This window comes from Rhinolophus ferrumequinum, chromosome 28 (genome assembly GCF_004115265.2).
Source record: "Rhinolophus ferrumequinum isolate MPI-CBG mRhiFer1 chromosome 28, mRhiFer1_v1.p, whole genome shotgun sequence".
Taxonomy (NCBI): domain Eukaryota; kingdom Metazoa; phylum Chordata; class Mammalia; order Chiroptera; family Rhinolophidae; genus Rhinolophus; species Rhinolophus ferrumequinum.
The window spans coordinates 643,998-658,227 of record NC_046311.1 but is presented as its reverse complement, the minus strand read 5'-3'; the positions used below and the strand labels follow the sequence as shown (position 1 = coordinate 658,227).

Genomic DNA, 14,230 nt, shown 5'->3' with positions numbered 1-14,230 from the left:
CCCTCCACGAGCAAAACGATTGCAGCTCGCTCTATTACGGCGGTCTGGAACCGAGCCCCGATACCTCTGCGGTCTGCCTCGACTTTAGTTTCCCTCATGTGAAGGGTGCAATGTGGTTTCTCAGTAGCATTACCTCGGCCTGTGGGAAACACATATTACGCTTTTCTCAACTTTGTACCAGTATTTTGCTAATTTAATAGTGACATTTTCAAGATCGTGTATTTTTTCAAGCAAATCTATGTGTTTTATTCATTAATAACGTATATCAATTTGTAGGTATGACCCTGAATAACACGTTCTTTCTTAATGATTATACGTAGTGACAGGTGGTATTCCAAAATTATGTTCTTCCGTGTGTATTTCTGTCTCTTCAGTCCCGATAGACAACTATATTTAAACAATGAAAAAGAAGGGCCAGCTTGTAAAACAGAAAGCTTCACGGAGCTGGGGTTTCAGGGAAAGCTCCGAGGGCTTGTCCCCGGCTTCCTGGGGTAGGCCGCGAGTTCAGGGCAGCCCCGGGGGACTAGGCTCGGGAGCAGCAGGCTGGAGGCCAGAGTGCAGCTCAGCCTTGGCCTGGCCCCGACACCAGGGTGTCACACGAGAAGGTCACACTAATGCCCTTCAGCGTTGCCAGGCTGCCGGGCTGAAGGGGGGCACGGAGGACAGGTGCCGATGGGCCTTCGCACCTGTGTCGGTTTAATCAGCTTCACAGCCGCTGCTTCCCATGCTCCTGGCAGACACCTGGTGCCCTCGGAGGAGCCAGGAAAGGGGGGGACAGCCTAGGGCAGTGGTCCACCTGCCCAGGGCAGGCAGTCTGGGGGTGGCAGGGTAGGGTGCAGGGCAAAGGAGCAGGAGAAGCTCCAGGTGGGAGCAGGAAGCCAGCAAGCTTACAGAGTGTGGGCAAGTCAAGGCCACCAGTCCCAGACAGTCGTAAAGAAGGCCAAGGTGTCCTTGGCCAAGTTTGGGGCACTGCCAGCTATCCATCGACAGTCTCGGGGCACTCAGGACTACAGACCGCCAGGGAAAGCCACAGAACTCTCAGAACACTAGCAAAGGCAGTGACAAGGCCGTGAGACGACAACCATGGTTCCAGGGACCAGCATCGTCAGCTCACCGACAGCTTGTTAGAAACGCAGGGTCTCAGGCCTGGCCCCAGGCCTGCTGAGTCAGGCTGCCGTCTAACAAGATCCCAGGGGGTCACATGTACCTCCCATTCTGACAAGGGCACCGCTGAGCTCCATCCCCGGGGCTCTTGTGTCTGAGTGTGGGTGGGTCCACGGGACAGGTAGACATGGGTGGGGAAGTGGGCTACGCAGTTCCAGACGCTGGCAACGGCTGTCCTCAGCGCTTCACGATGAATCCAGGCTACGCCCAGAAAATGTCACCAAGAAAAATAATGGCATCCCCGAGCCTGCCAACATGCCCGGCCTAGCGCGCAGAAAGCAGACTACGGAGGCAACAAGACAAACAGCCTCACGGCCACCATTCATATTCCACAGGGGACAGCTGAGCCCTGTGGATGCAGGCCAGCTCGCAGCCCTCGGCGATGTGGGCGTGATTTAGGGAGAAGCAGCTCGGGGTGGCTGCAAGCGAGCCAGAAACCTGCGGAGGGGCTCCCGAGAAGACAAAGCTGCTGAGACAGGAGGCTGCACCCGGGACCAGCATCGCATCTGCCCAGGTGACCCAGGCTCTCATTCTTTCCAGGGAGGCCAGCGGGGCAGCGCTGATGAATGACAGGACAGGAGCTGGCCTCAGGTGGCTCTAAGGCAGAGTAAGAAAGGCCTTCCCCGATGACCCCAGAAAGAATCCCTTCCTCCCCATGTCTGTGCTGGCTCCTTGGGGCGTGAGATTCTACCAGACTAGCGTCTCCATTCCCTGTACTGACCCGTAGCTGCCAGTGAAGGCTTAGTGAAGGTTTATGTGTGCCGGGCTCTGGACTACACACCCTGCGTTTAATCCTTTCAACAGTTCCATTAGGAAGGTACTACCCTGTCAGGTTTCGCTAATATTTAGGTATTGACTAAATAGTAACAGGTCGTATTGACTGTCCTACAGATGGACGCGTTGAGACTAGACGACGTTAAGTAGCTTTCCCAAAGTCAGCTGGATGGAAAGGTGGCGTGAGGAGCCCAGACCTGCTGTCCCAGCGTGTCCCCACACCTCTGTGTCTGTTATTCCGAGTGTGGTCCTCCAACCAGCAGTTTCAGTTGAGAGCTTGTTGTGCAAGAGTCTCAGCATCCCCCGATTTACACCCAGACTCTGCATTTTAACAAGACCCCCCCGGATCCGTAGGCATATTATACTCTGAGGACCACCTGGTTATAAGTGCTTCCTCCCTCGTAATGCTGCAAACCTCCTTCGCATGAGGCTCACGGCTGCTTTCAGGTACCCTCTGGGGAGCTGGGTGTCAGGGACCTAGTGGGAGCCACCAGGCTCTAGAGGGACACAAGGGACAAAAATGCGTGCCTCTGTGATTGCCACCATTAGGAGCAGGTTGGCCTGGTAGTCAGCCTTCCCACGGTGAAGTACTGTCTGCACTTCTTCCTGCAGAGCCTGAGGACTGCTTCCGAGCTCCTCTTGCCCCGGGGAGGGCGACACTCCTGCCCACCTCGCCCTCGCCCTCGCCCTCGGGGGTGTGCTGTAAGGGTGGTCAGGATGGGAAACGCCTGCAGGCTCCCAGCAGGACACAGTGCAGGGGAGTCCCTGTGGGCCAGGGTCCTGACCCCCGCCCTGCAAAGCCCCCGTGAGACCTCTCCTGGTGCTGCCCCACTCCCTCTGCTCCTCGCAGAAATCAGGCGGCATTCGTGGGCCGGTGCTGTCCTGACACGGGTACTGCACTCAGCCCTCTGGTGATTCCGCTCTTCCTGTTGGGGTGTGTACCTCTGCGGCCTTTGGGGATCAGGCCTGCTGTCACTCGTGGTCACCGATCACGGATTGGATTGTAAGGGGCCTAAGAGGTCAGTGTCGCCTGCGTGTGAGCGTTCAGGATCCTCCGGGGTGAATCCCAGCTGTGTGATGCCAGGTGAGGTTCGTAACCTCTCTGGTTCCTCTTCCTCGTTTGCAAATTGGGACTAACAACAGGCCCTAATTTACAGGGATACCGGGGATAGGAGCTGAAATACTGCATGCTGGATTCTTAGCGATGCCAGGGTTTAGTGGACACCCAGTATGCGTTAGCCTGTCACCTATGGCAGCCACCTGACAGCTTTTGAAGCCCTGACGGTGTTGCTCCTCGCACTCACCCTGAGAGGTCCCAAGGGAAGGGACCACTGCCATCGCAGCCACAGTCCCCACTCCCTGGGTGCAGGCAGGGCTGGAACCAGACCTGACTCCTTGCTTCCTGCTGTTTTCTCAGCTCCCTGAAGACTGTGACTCTAGAGGGGGCAGGTGACCAAGGAAGGTCTGGGGACCCGGGTGGCCAGGGGGCCAGGGCCTGCTGGAGCCAGGAGGTCGGCCGGCGCAGGTGGCTGTGACAGGCTGGCCGCACCTGCTGCCCAGCCAGACGGGCCAAGCTCAGCTTCTCTGCTGGGCTGAGGAGCAGACCAGCTCCTTGGGTTCCATCAACCTGGTCAAGCAGTGGGCTGGCTGTGGGCTCCTCGCTTCACACCTGCCCAGGACGAGGGTGGGCCTCCAGGCTCAGTGTTGCCCCGGCATGGGGACACTGGGCCGCGTTTGTGAGCTCCCCTGGGAAGTCCTTTCATCGCAGCAGTGAACTTGAGTGCTGCTTTGCTTTAAGAGCAGTTTGTGTCCTTGGCTAAGGTGAATTGCCAGGAGGGGTCGATCAGCAGTTCAACTTTTCAACGTCAGAAGGAGGTAGGTGGCCGACCCCGCTGTCCTCCCAGAGCCGGTGACTCCCGGTCTTTCCCTCGAGACCCCAGGATGGACGGTGCTTAGTCATGTGCTTGGTCGGCAGAACTTCTGAAGAAGGCGGCCGAAGTGTTGGAAGCACTCTTACACCTTGCTAGTGAGAATAGACACCCCACAGAGGACAGCTGGGCAGCGCCTGAGGATGTGGGACGTGTGACTTCAGTTCTTTTCCTTTATGGGAAACAGTTCCGTCTACGTACATGCCCACGCAAGGCTCAGCATGTGCACAGGAAATGCGTCCGAGGACACGTACCACAGCACATGGGTCTTCGCACAAAACAGGACAGCTCGGGTGTCCACTGATAGGAGACGGCCCAGTAGGGTAGCGTGTTTCCCCGAAAATAAGACCTACCCCAAAAATAAGCCCCAGTTAAGGTCGTCAGCCAGACGGACGCATTTAGTACATTATGACGATGTTCCAGAAGAAGATGATGTGACTGTATTTGAATAAATGCAGGTTGTTGTACATGAAAAAAGAAGACATCCCCTGAAAATACGCCCTAATGCGTCTTTTGGAGCAGAAATTAGTGTAAGACCCAGTCTTATTTGGGGGGAAACACAGTAGGTATAGTCAGAGAGCAGACTACTTCACGGCAGTTAAGGGCTGCGTGTGTCAGTAGGGATAGATCTCAAAAATGTATTGTTGAGTGAAAACAAAGTGGCTGTATGTTAAAATCCTGTTTATGTAAAGTCTTAAATAGGAAAATCAGTCCTGTGTGTTGACTCTAGGTTCATAGAAGTTTATCAATGAGACATAAAAAACAGACTGCTGGGGTTACTCTTCATCCATGAGAGAGGTGGTCCATGAGAAGGGGGACGAGCAGGGTGGCTTGTGTCTGAAGGACGAGGGGACTTTACGTTCTCTGTGGGGTTGTCATGGCAGCTGCGACGGATGTGTCTGTCGAGTTTCCTCGTCTCCTGGACCTTTGGCTGCTGACTCTGCCTCAGGCCACAGCAACCGAGCTTCTCAGGCTGCAGGGGTGACGCTGTCCAGCTGTACCCCCAGGGTCATGGCTTCTCCCAAGATCTTAGGACCTGAAACGCTCTGCAGCCGGCCTGGAGCTGGCATCCTCAGGGGCTCTCCCCTGGGGTGATTTGGCCCCCAGGGGACATTGGGCCACGTCCAAGACTTTTGGGTTGTTCCACCTGTGTATGCAGGGGGTGCTGGTGTCTAGAAGGCAGAGACCAGGGGTGCTGCTGAGCAGCCGACAGGGCACAGGACAGCCCCACAATGAGGCATCATCTGGCCCAATGTCAACCCTGCCAACGCTGGGGAACAGGCCAGCTGTGTGGCCTCAGGGAAGTCACCTAACCTCTCTGCGCTTCTGCGTCCTCATCTGCAAAATGAGTATGATAAGTATATGTACTTCGTATGGTGCTTGTGAGAATTCAGTGTTCTTTTGTTCATATTTTGCTAGTGAACACATGGAGCCAGCACTGAAGGAATTTCCCCAAGGTCAACAGCTGGTAAGCAGAGCTGGGACTCAAACCAGTTTATCTAGATTCGAAAACCTGGGGGCTGAACGTTTGTATCATGGCTCAGTCAAAGCTTATATCATTTTCCCCAGGGGTTGGCAACTGAGGGCACGGGGAGTCCCGACAGAGAGGAGCTGAGCCGCTGTCCGCCATGGGCCCATGGCCACTTCTTCCCTTGCCCCATTTCTTAGCACCCAGCACAGCGCGTGCACCCGTCCAACGGCACGTACAGCAGTAACTGTGGTCCACATGCAGTGGCCCCCGCTTCCCTAAGGGAGCAGAGTCCACATGCTGGGACCACTGAGGAGGGCTTACAAAAACGGAGATGTTTTACAAGCGTTGGGTACAAGTCACATGTTCCGGGCCGAACCACACCTTTGGGGTTTTTCATTTTCCCCTTTATACTTGTGTTCTGTCTCTGCAGATTCCAGCAAGTTGTGGGACGTGTCAGCCAAGCAGCCAAAGGGCACGTACGCAGCGGTGTCATCGGCACGGAAAAGCTCAACTATGAAGCCAGCCGGTGGGTCCCGCCAGCACCCCCAATCTCCTGTCCCCGCCCAGTGCTGTGGGCCTTCCCCAGTGTCCCGCCGCGTGGGTCGGGGACAGCAGATTGGCTGCCGCAGGGGCACAGGGCAATGGGGAGGCCGTGCTGGGAACCCAGGGCCCTGTTGAGGCCTTGCAGCTCCCGTGGCCTGGAGCAGGACGCTTGGCTGCCTGAGCCTCAGCCACCGCCTTTCAGCGTGTGCGCCTACACTGGCCCCAGGTCCCGCAACTAAGTGACAGCTTGCCCAGTCCTTCCCATCTCTGACTGTAGAATCTGGTTTCCATTCCCCTCCTCTTCCAGGGCCTCCGAGCGAGTTCCGGTGCCCTGTTTCTCTCAACAAAGCTAACTACTTCCACCTGCCTCTGTAATTCGTTCCTGGGACCAGGAAAGCCTCCTGACAGCTGGCTGCCTCGCATGTGTTGGGTGAGTGCTTGAAACGTTCACACCGAGGCCTGGGGTGGGGGGGGTTCATCACTGTCCCATAGCGGCCGCTGGCAGAGCTGGGATGCAAGTCCTGGATGAAAGTCTGACCCCATGTCCCACAAGTGGGAGCAAGGGGTCCAAGGACAATGGGCTGTGGACTCACACCCAGCACCCCGGCTGTGCGTCTCCTCTGCTCCTCGTCCCTGCAGTGGGGACAGTAACAGTCTTGCCTTCCAACCAGGAAAGACCCACGTGACCGCTGGCTGCCGGGGCTTCGCTGAGGGGGGTGGCATTGAAGCCGGTGCAGATGAGGACTAGTGTAAGGTCACACACCGAGCGAGCGGGCAGGACTCTTTCTACTTGAGGGACCTGAGACTCTTCCACCCTGGTGCACAGGAAGAGGTGGAGCCCCCCTTGTTAAAGGGGGTTGTCTGAATCAGAACTGCCCTGGGGGTGACAAGTAACCGATCCCTGACAATGGTAAAGATCAAAAATCCTGCTAACAGATATATGCAACCAATCAAAACTATAAATTAGTGTACAAGAAACATCCTGCTGCCAGATGGGTGTGGGGCACGTGGGGGCCTCCGGGATGCAGCCTCTCAGGGGGTGAGCTGACAAGACTCGTCGAAAGGGACAGTGGCACCGTGGTGGCCAGCTGTGGGCTGTGGCCTTTGAGGGTCCAGTCAGCTGGGCCGGGAGGGCGGAGGGCGGTCCTGCGGGTAAAAGGAGCCTCGCCCACCAGAGGGTGGGGTTCACGTAGACTGGATGGGGGTGTGGTGAGGGGAGCTGATGAATATTCTGAGGGGAAGCAGTTCTGTGCGTGAGAGTCGGCGCGGGGCGGGGGGAACAGCTCCTGACCGGCCCCAGCCTCCTCTCTGCTGAGGTTTTGGGTCGGCTCCCACTCTGGTGCTGGCCTCCTCTTCCTGCCTGTGCAGGCTCCCCCAAGACACATCTCAGGAGAGGAGGTGGGAATCCAGACACTCCGTTGGCCGTATCAACAGCAATGTACTTTTTTAAGAAAAACCTTTTATTTTAAAATAATTATAGACACTGAAACTTGCAAAACTAATGCAGCTGGGGAGAGGGTCCTTTGGACCCTCCTGTGGTGACATTTTAAACGTGTGCTTGGTAGTTGTAAACACGTGGGCCAGGGTCTAGTACAAGGAGACTTGGAGGTTCGCTCCATGTCCTTGCAAACCTGCTGCTCCATCTGTCCCTGAACGACCTGGTCTTTCCTTCCTCCAGAAGTCTTCGTCAGCCAAGGCCTCGGGTTAGCCTTCGCCACGTGGAATTTACTGGAAAGGAACGGAGCTGCACGTGTGTGTGTGTGTGTGTGTGTGTGTGTGTGTGTGTGTGAGAGAGAGAGAGAGACGGCTGAGCAACGGAGCCAGAGCCCAACACAGACAGCATGTGGAACTCCTGGCCAGGCCCTCAGGGTGCTGCCACGGTAAGGAACCGTGCCTTTTCTGTTTCATTTTTCCTGTCCTTTGTCATCTCTTTGCGAAACTTTTCCACATCTTCCAGCCAGAGTGGCTTTATCTTCTTCTGGCCCACACAGACAGCTGGGAAATTTGTTTCTTGGGGGTCAAGTTCTCAGCCTCTGTAGAGTCCATAATATTTACTCAGCATAGGAAACCAAGAAGTACTATGAATAAATAAATTCTGGCCCAGTTCACTTGCTTTACCAAATTCTTTGACGTTTGTTCATGCATCACCAAAATGAGGGGGAAACTGCCTCTTTTCATCTTTGACTCCTCTTCTTAGTGGGGGTGTCAGAGCAGTCCATGAGTGCACAAGGCTTTTAAAATCACCAACAAAGCTTTGAAAGGCTGGGGAGCTCACAAACCACAGCTACAAAAGGTTGTAATTAGAATGATGTGAAAAAATGTCACTTGACCTCTAGGCCCCCTTCTTTAAAAAGTGGGGCCCGTGAGGGTGGCCACTTGCTGTTCATGAATGAAAACCGGTGGTCAGGGGGCTGGAGCTCTTTGGACTTGGCCGTGAGGAACAGTCTCCCCAGCAAGCCCTCCGAAGGGGCACAGCCCAAGATCGCTTGTATCTGAACTCCCTCTGGTGCCGGTTTCGCAGACTGTGCCTGATCTGCTGTGAAGGAGTTGCTTCCTCAGCCTCTCAGAAGCCCCGGAGCTGCCCGATGGCAGTGGTTTTGCGTTTGCTATGACACCATGAACACGTTCTCCTCTTGGCGGAGACAGCTGGTTGCCCTGCGCGGTCTCCATCTCTGCCCTCGCTCCAGTGCGTGGCTCTCCGCAGCCCTTTTTCATCGGAACACCAGCGTTTTGCTCAGCAGCGTGTGGGTAATTCACTGTCACCGTCCTTAGATCCCTGGGGGCAGGGGAAAGGACACAGGCGCCGACTCCTGTTTGTTCCCAGTCAGCACAGCTGGGACTGGTCTCAGCACAGGTTTCAGCTCAGCATCCAGGAGCACTTTTCCCTCGTGTGACTGGAGCACGTCACACGGCATGTCCTGGAGGTCGTGCCGCCCCCGCCGGCCACCAGAGCAGAGCCTGTGTGGGCAGAGTTGGTGCTCTATGATGTCCGAATGTACCCTGGTGAGCTAACAGGAAAGTTGGTGACAGTGGACCCCACCTCCTCCCCGTGCTTCTCCCTCTGCGTGAGCTGGGAAGCGGAAGTCTTTCCCGGACAGACGCCCTAGTAGCAGGGATTCAGACAGGCTTGCACAGAGATGAAGGTGACGGGAGCCACAGCTCTGCTGTGTCTGCTGACTGCCTGGTGGCCCGTGTGGGACCCCAGCATCCAGTCACTGGCCTTGTGAGGACAGGTTGCAGAGCGTGTGGCACCACTGCTGTGGCCTGCAGCGGGCCCCGTGCGACCCTGGAGCTGCGGCTTTGCTGGCTGTGCCAACCATGGGGGTGTCCTGCTGGTGACAGCTGAGAATCACAGAGGCCCCCGGGGTGTAGAGCGCGCTGCACAGCTGGAGACACTGGCCGCCTGGTCACACACAGGTAGCATTCCCCTGAGGCCTCTGGCAGTCCTTCCTGCAGCCTCAGCCCGGACACTGTGTGTTCGGGTCTCCCATTAACTTCCTCGCACCTGTAGAGGCTCATTTTCTGTAAACTGGACTGCCAAGGGTGACAATCGTGAGGCTGTCACCACCTGATCGGCGCCAGCAGACAGATGGCCATGCCCCGCCCCTTTCTCCGCACAGCTCACTTCCGAACCCGAACCCGGGTCCCACACAAGTGCGTTTGGCCAGCAGAATATAAGCCACACCCCGACCTGCAAGGGGTCTTGGAAGTGTTGTCGTTTAGGGTCCAGCCCCTGCAGGTCAGAAAGGACCAGTGCGCAGTGCTGAGCAGGGGATGGCCGGAACTGGCTTCCATGTCTGATGGATGAGAACCCCTCTAGTTGCTGTGCTGAGACCAGCCCCGAAGCTGCTGCCATAACCAAGTGCTATGTCAGCCCAGGGCCGTGTGTCTTTCCTCGAGGAGCAGTGGGGCTCAGGGCACCTGTAATGTGGGGAGGGAAGGTCAGATTTCCACATCATGAACTTTAGAAGAACAGCCCCCTTAGCTGGTCCCGAAGGCCCTTCTGAGTGCGGGGTGTCTGTGGTGTCCTGAGTGGGGCCACCTCATGGGACAGATGGAGCTGGCAGGATGGCGGCTTTGAAAGGGCCACCTGGGTGTCTTAATCCGTTCTTATTGCCCTGTTCGAGGGTCCAGTTGGGCACCACATTCCGCTATTGTCCCTCCGTGTTTCATTAACCTCTGGCACCCAGGCTGCACACTCAGTCCTCCGCAGTGACTGTCTGTGTCACTGGGAAGGACAGTGCCTTGTGCTGCTGCCCCCTAGAGGCCCCTCGCCTGATAGCAGCCCAAGCTGTGCGCCCCAACGTCCCTGTGAAAATTCTGGGCACAAACCAGGGGCTCAGCTGCAGAACAGCCTGGAAGAGCTGCGAACGGAGGAGTGGTTCTAAGAGGGTTCCGCTCACACAGACCTGGGGCCGCTGGCCTGCGTTCCCTGAAGGGGCTGGGACTCCCGGCCGGAATCTGGTTTCCCGTTCCTGCTGTGTTGTCATCTCACCTATAACCCACCACGGAACCTCGGTGAGACCCAGGCCCATCTAGAAAGCCCCTGAACCAGATGGCTTCTTGTGTTCCCTCCTTGCTCTGACATTTTAAAGAGTTGATTAAGTGCAGTGTGTTTTCAATACCATCCCAAATTCCTTTCAGGTCCCCTGCAGCTTTCCCTCTCACTCTCCCCAGAGACCCCTCCTGGCCACCTGGTACCTGGGCGCTGTCTTCTGTCGTCTGCACAGAGCCCCTCCTGGGCCTACCTTTCCTGCCGGTGCCCCGTGTTTTCTGGACCTTTTTGCATCTGTCGCTGTGATCAAAACCGATCTCCGTAGTTCCATCAAGCAGTGAGTTGCTAATGAGGGATCACATCTTTCCACATCCCTGAACCTCAGTTTTTAAATCTACACAACACGGCTACTAATAATATTGATCCTCAGTGTTATTATGAAGGTGACAAATAGGTTATGCACCCATCTGGCACCATGTCTGAAGTATTCGATAGGTGGAAGACATTGTTTTTAAATGGACTCAATGCACACATTGTTTTCTCTAAAAACCTTCGATGCCCGTGTGGGCTTCTGCTCTTCCTCTGTGCTTCAGAGCCCGTGGGAATAATTCACGGAGTCCTGCATATACGTCCACACTGGATAGACTCTGGTGGTCGGCAGGATCACCCCCGCCGTCTGCGGAGATGCCCGCGCCCTGACCGCGGCACCTGCTGTAGGCTCTGTCTCTGGCAGGAGGGAATTAAGGCTGCAGATCATCGGACTGTGAGATGGGAGGTGAGCCTGCATCACCCGCTTGGCCCAGAGTCCTCCCCACCTCCTTAGATGTGAGACGGGGAGGTGGGAAAGTCAGAAAGAGATGTGATGCCAGAAACAGAGGCCGGACGGTACCGCTGCTGCTCTCACGAGCCAAGGAGTGAGTGAGAGCTGCCTCGAGAAGCTGGAAGAGGCCCAGAACTGGCCTCCCCCAACAGCCTTCAGCGCAGTGCGGCCCCGCTGGCACCTCATAGCCCAGTGAGACCCATTTCTGCCTTCTGGTCTCCGGAACTGTAAGATACTACAATTGTGTTGTTTTAAGCCACTAGGTTAGCGGTAATTTGTTAACAGCCACTGCTGGAGACTGTACAACCCCCCACATACACAGTCATTTAAGTAGTCCTTGCCATTTCTGACCACTTTACAACTGAAGAACCTGCAGCTCAGAGAAGTTAAGTAATTTGCCCCAAACTGCACAGCTAGGAAATAGCCATCAGATCTTTTGATGTAAGTTACAAACCACAAACAAACAAAAGTACAAATTGGCTTAAACTATAAAGGGGGTTATTGGCTCACACAACTGAAAACATTTCCAGAGGAAGTTCTTGTGGAGAACAGGCAAGGCTTGGCCCACAGCTGCATGATGACACCAGGGACCCATCATTCCTTTCCCTCCAGCCTCTGTTTCCACAGTCTTGGGTTTATTCTCAGGTTGTACACAGTGGACCTTACAGCTCCAAGCTCATCACTGTGGTGGTAAAAATGACTGTAGTTACAACCTCACTCTCCACAACTCCTAGAGGGAAAAAGAAGGCCTCCCTTTCTCAGGAGGCCCAGCTAACATCTTACAGTGATTTGTTGCTTCTAATTAAGTTATCCCCAATTCCTGAGCCACATACTGCGTCCAATGCTGGGTCTAGGAACGGGGAGCGGGGGACAGTTAAATTGCCAGAAAGAAAATCCAAGTCTTTTGGGCAGGAGAAACAGGAAGTGGGCATCACATATCCACAGTGCTGGCTGGGCAGATCCTGACCACAAAGCTTCTGGGTTCCAACACTCCTGTCTCCCGGTAAGATCGTTTTCTGATTCTTTGGACACATGGTCGTTGTCTTTTTACCTCTCAGCCCCTAACTCCACCCCCCAACTAAGGGACAAACCTAGACTCATCCCAATCTCTGTGTCCCCAGCCCCTAGCAGGGCCTGGCTGAGGTCAGCTGTCAGAGAAATGAGGTGGCCAATTGAAGGGGTTCTGGGGGAGGGCACAATTTAACTCCTAACAGTACTTGGAAAGTTAAGTTCCTCTGTCGTTTTATTGATGGCAGTGCTTTTTCCTGTAGGAATGGAAACACGGGCTTGCGGAGGAAGTCTTTGCTATCATACCACATTTCCAAGGATTGTGTTCTGAACTGCAAACCTGCACTGACCTTCTTAACCACCTCCTAGCAACAGACTGCGGTTTCAGTGAGTTTCTAAAAACTTCTAAAGTGTGGTGTATTCTTATCAGCGAAAAGGAAAGACTCTTACCTGCATTCCACCTGACCAGGTGGGCAGAACACACAGTTACCTGCTTGGAGTACACAATGGATCCCTTTGACTTCCTGTACTGAGGGCGGGCGGCCAACGGCTCTCACTTCACCTACGCCAGTGGCTTCCGTGGAGTGGCAGGTCTCCTTGTTTATCATGGTTTTGATTTTTGAAGATAGGCATTTCTTTGGGAACTATCAATAACCAAATAGGCTTGTCTTGTGTCGAATTAAAACTAGACTGGAAGGACACGGCAGCACTCAGGGCTTAGCTGTTGACAGGCCATACTGAGATTTAGAAAGGTGTGGGCGCCTCCACCCCACCCCTCCTAACAACTTAGACCACGTCCAACCACAAAGCTGTGGATGGGTAAAAACGTGGACTCTACAGTCCCACAGACTTGGCTTGAAACCCCGCTCTGATTTTAGATTAAGACATAGCTCAGTTACCAGAAGGGTAACTGAGTGAAATCTGGTGTCTCCTGACATGGTGCTCTAAAAAGGAACACCAATTACGTAGCATTCCTGCCAGGAGTACACAGTCTAAATGTAATCATGACGACACAGGTCTGACCAAATTAAAGGACATGCTTCAAACCAGCGGATCAGTATTCTTCAAAAATGCCGATGTGAAAGAAAACGAAGGGCAGTGAGTTGTTCCAGTTAATAGGAGACTAGAGACGTGACAGCTAAGGCAATGCTTGATCCTAGATCCGATTCTGGACTGAGGGAAAAGTTTCTAGAAAGGACAATATTGGGACAATTGACAAAATTTGAATATGGATTATAAATTAGATAATTGTACTGTAGCAAAGTTAGGTTTCCTGAATTTGATCATCGCACTGATGGCGTAAGACATTTTCCTGTTCTTAGGAGATGCATGATGATGAATTCAGGGCTGAAAGGGCATAATCTCTGTAATTGACGCTTAAGTGGTTCAAGAAGAAAACTAGAATAAGAAATAATGAGGACTGATGACTATACTTGACGATACTGTATTGATACTTCAAGTCAATCGTAGAAGTTCTCTCCACATACACACGGAAAGGTAACTATGTGAAGTCACAGATAACTAATTTTATCGTAGTAATCATTTCACAATGTTTATCAAGTTGCCACGTTGTCTACCTCAAACTTACACAATGTTGTATGTCAATTATATCTCAATTAAGCTGAAAAATAAGTGCAAACATGAGGATCTTATTATGTAATAGGTAAATATATAGAGATAAAGCAAATGTGGCAAAATGTTAATCCTAAATAAACCTAGGTGAAGTATGTAAGACAGTTTATTGTAATTTTCTCACAATTTTTCTGAATCCTTGAATTTTTTTTTCCAAAATAAAAAAACATAGTCACAAAGGAGGAGATGAACCTGACTGGACATTGCCCAGGACGCTGAAGTAGGGGTGCTGACGTGTCGCTGGGGTGCTGGAACTCTCTCCAGACATGTAACCCGAAAACAAAATATTGGGAAAACTTCCCTTTGGAGAATACCAATGTGGTTGGAAAAACAACCACTTATGATAGGGAGATGAAGTTCCCAAGGGCAAACTGAAGCATCAGTAGACAGTTCTG

General features: G+C 53.7%; 2 long non-coding RNA genes across 2 annotated transcripts; both read left to right on the top strand.

Moving 5' to 3' along the window:
* The first annotated feature begins 5,201 nt into the window (after positions 1-5,201).
* Positions 5,202-6,275, top strand: LOC117018995 (uncharacterized). The gene is made up of 3 exons (XR_004422386.1): positions 5,202-5,334; positions 5,768-5,863; positions 6,188-6,275. It is a non-coding gene; the product is annotated as an uncharacterized LOC117018995 (long non-coding RNA).
* Positions 6,276-10,553: 4,278 nt separating this feature from the next.
* On the top strand, positions 10,554-13,738 carry LOC117018944 (uncharacterized). The gene is made up of 3 exons (XR_004422375.1): positions 10,554-11,150; positions 12,108-12,198; positions 12,467-13,738. It is a non-coding gene; the product is annotated as an uncharacterized LOC117018944 (long non-coding RNA).
* Positions 13,739-14,230: the final 492 nt, after the last annotated feature.